This window comes from Leguminivora glycinivorella, chromosome 9, assembly GCF_023078275.1.
Source record: "Leguminivora glycinivorella isolate SPB_JAAS2020 chromosome 9, LegGlyc_1.1, whole genome shotgun sequence".
NCBI classification, from domain to species: Eukaryota; Metazoa; Arthropoda; class Insecta; order Lepidoptera; family Tortricidae; genus Leguminivora; species Leguminivora glycinivorella.
Genome location: NC_062979.1, coordinates 16,855,127 through 16,859,044, shown reverse-complemented (window position 1 = coordinate 16,859,044; position 3,918 = coordinate 16,855,127).

The following is a 3,918-nucleotide window of genomic DNA, read 5'->3' as shown; positions in this document are numbered from 1 at the left end:
ATTCGAGGCGTACGCACTGACGTGTTCCCTTTGCTTGGAGAGCGCGGGCGATTTAAGCTCTTAATTCACCACTTCACTTACATTACAGTGTACACTGGTGATTCGTGACAACTGTATCTTTAGCGGGACGTTATTATGTTGGTTCTTCGAAGCGCTTACTTTGCGCGCACATTTGGAATAACATCTTATTGCCGCCGTCTTCATCCAAAAAGTCTTATATCAATACGGAAATTGTATAGAGGCTGGTCTTTTCATATCGGTACGGTAGTATGTCACGGCCGCACTGCCGCGCTACGCTTGATACTTGATTGTGCTAATGGTAGCTGTCAATATCGACACACATACATGTAGCGTTGCGTAAGTTTCGTTCATAAAATACGGCTTGAGTTTGTTTTGAGGAAATTATCATCGACAAAATATGACAGTGGCGCCACGTCTGTGTGTTGTTTTTAGTAACATCAGATGGAAGGTCAATAATATTTGGTCTATGAGTAAAATATATTGGTAAACACAAACACATAATTTTCATAATTTAATGCTTTGTTTAACATAAATAAAAATGATACAATATCGTCCGCCTACCCCGTTTGGGAATACAGTCATTAGCAAGTAGCTTAGCTTACGAATCTTACGATTATAGATAATACGCATCCGCGCTAGTTATGGAAAGTTTATAAAACCTTCAAAAAAAGTCCTCCGATATTTTTGAATACCTTCGGAACTATTTCCCAAAATATAGTTTCTAAGAACTATTCGCAACTTATACATCTAAAACTTTGGATGTAGAGCTCGGGTCGTATGACTTAGGATGACACAAAATCCCACTCTACATTTTGCGCTACCGTATCCGATTTCCACATTAAGATCGAAGTAATTTTGAAAGGATTACCATTAATTGAACGCCTCCAGTCAGCCTTCGTTCAGATTTAAGCATGACGTAGCCACGCGGCCGAGCATTGACAAACGGCGCGCCGTATTAGGCGGTGACTGCATTAGAAACTCTCTCAATGGAGGCTGTGTTGTCATGGCAACGTTGGCAACTAGAGTCGAGTTCTCGTTCCGAATACTGTAACTTGACCTCAAGATTTTTCTGTTAAGAGATACACCACACTAGCGTCTTTTGAGCGTCAGTGCGCAGTCACAGCAACATTGCGACGAGCACAGCAGCATAAACATCACTAAACGATGACGTTTGAGAAACACTATGCAGTGTGAGATAGCTCTGATGATCTTACTCCACGCTAGCGCCTTAAAAAGATGTTGCCATAGCACCGGCGCAGCGCTAACCATCATCATCTCATTTCTCAAGCGTATTGCATCTATTCAAGATTTACACTACAACCCCCAAAGCTCGTTGACGTCGTCAAAAAATGCTACTCTGCATGTAGCGATGTGATTCTATACTAAACCCTCACTAGCATCTTCAGAGCGCTCGCGACGTAATTTTTCATTGCGCTGAGGAGATATCAACGCACAAAAGACGCCAATACAGACTTTAGTACCTGAATTATTAATCTGTGCCTTAGCGAATGCCAAAAGAGATCTTGGGAGACCAATGCTTTGCTTCAAAGACTGCGCCAAGAGGGACATGGCAGCCTTTAAAATCGACTACCAAAACTGGGAGAAGCTTGCGGAGAAGCGGACGGAGTGGCGAAAGTGCGTTGGGGATGGTCGCAAGTTCGTCGATGAGACCTGGTTTGCGGCACTTGCTGACAAAAGGGAAGGAAAACACCATAGCGAAACGTCACAATCGGTTGCAAGCTTCCCTTGGCAGCTATGTGGCAAAATATGTCGCTCTCGCATAGGTCTCTTTAGTCATCAAAAGCGGTCTCTGATATTGCACCATAAATCGTCTGAAATAGACGCTAAGGCCAGTAGTAGTATTAGTAGTACTGTCATTATAAAGTGACTGTTATTATACAGTTCTTATATTGGTTTGCCTTATTTCCGACTCTCTTATGTTTCGTCAGCGTCTAGACCGTTGCGCACGCGCACCTGACCTCACAGCGAATTACACGATCCTGGCAAATTGCAGCTACATGTTATTAGTTTTACTGCAACACTTGGTTATTGTTAGAAGCTTTTGTTTAGCGCGAAGCAATGAGTTTGTGTAATAGGTGAGGTTAAGTAAGGCATAAAGATGGAGTATGAAGATTCTATACGGTTATACATACTGTTCGGTTCGGTGATCCTCTTATTTAAGTATTACATTTTCTTATGTGTATGTATGACTAGGCGGCTAGACCAGCGACTAGCTAGAAAGCGCCCTTAGGCAATCATTTTGATAAGAAAAGTGTTAAGTCAATCATGGAATTTCTGGACAACTTGCACATGGAATTATACGAACATGATGTCCAAAAACCTTACCATTTCAAATTTAGTAATAATTGATAAATAGGTACGTACATAATGATTTATCAAGGCTTGCGTTGTAGGTAGGTAGGTACCTATACTTAGACAACGATGTTATTAATATGTACATAATTATACATAGAAATTCTAGAAAACATGCCTCAGGAACAAATATCTGTGCTCATCAACATTATAGATCGGCTCTTGTTTTGAAGATATACATAGACCATGCATGTAATAAACTACAAAACACTTATTTGAGTCCTTGTCAGTCTTGTCAAGTTGTCACCGTCACAATTCCATTTAGAATAAAAATATACTCAAAAATACTATCCTGTATACTGTATAGCCTTGGCAACAGGTAGAGCCTTGTTCAGATATTTGGTAGCACCTTGTCGCGACGGCCAATTGTTAAAGGGATACTAAATTCTAATCGCAAATTCGCCTTCCCGTCCGAGGTTTATTATAATTGAAAACTATTAACGCGACCCGCGTACCGCTAGCCGCGTTGTTGTGTATTTATGTTTATGGCGGACATTCGAAAAGAACAAAGCCCAATCAACTATCTGTATTTTAGTCCTTAATTGTCCTCGTAGACGTATGCGACTTGTAGAATTGGCAAACATAGTCTATTCTATTCCATACGTTTGTGTTCCGAAACCCAATCTAAAAGTACTTAAACATATTGTAGTCATGAACCACTTAAACAATTCCGAAAATATTTTAGGAAGTCTCTTCAAGTACAGTAACTGTGTAACTGACCTTCGTTCCCAATGGTGTCCGTGTCCCCACTTTAAAAAGTCCTGGTAGGTAAATAAGTAGCAGTAGCCTAAATTATGGCAAATGCCGGAATAAAGCAAGGAGGATGATGATAAGTAGTAGCATAAGAGTTTTGAATGATTCACGGTTATTTTCATTAGACTTATATTGACCGGAATATAGACCGTGATTACCTAGCTTTTTGATTTTTATCGAGCTAACGATATTTCGAGCATGCATCATAAGCACGGAAAACTGAAGAAGATCTTCAGTTCATCCCGGCTCGGGGCCCGGTCTATATCCCGGTCAGTATAAGTAGGTAGTAGCATATTAATTTGACTGCATACTAGTGCATATTATTTATACAATAAATTTCGAGTATGTTCTGAAGTCTAGGCGGTTTTTTTGTCTACAATTTTACACTAATTGAGATCAGGTTTTTGTTTTCTGCGAGGTAATTGGTGGGTACCTAACCGAATCTGCTTGCCAAATATAAAACCCATCCCTCAACTTGAATGAAAACACACGGAAAAATATACCTAGTTGCCTTTTCCCACCTGTGCCCTACTCGTAACCTCTAATTAGACGTATTATTATGTCTGTGGCCTAAGTGTACCGCTTGCCTAAGTTACCGCGAATTAATGGTGTCAGCGAACTACCATGGTCATTATGGTTATTATCATACGAATGGTTTTCGTTTAATTCAATGATTCGGTTATAGCGCGAGGGCGTGCGCGGGCGTCGAGTGGGCGACCGGAAGGAAATCTATTCCGCCATTAATTTCACAAGGTTCTAACTGCCTACTGC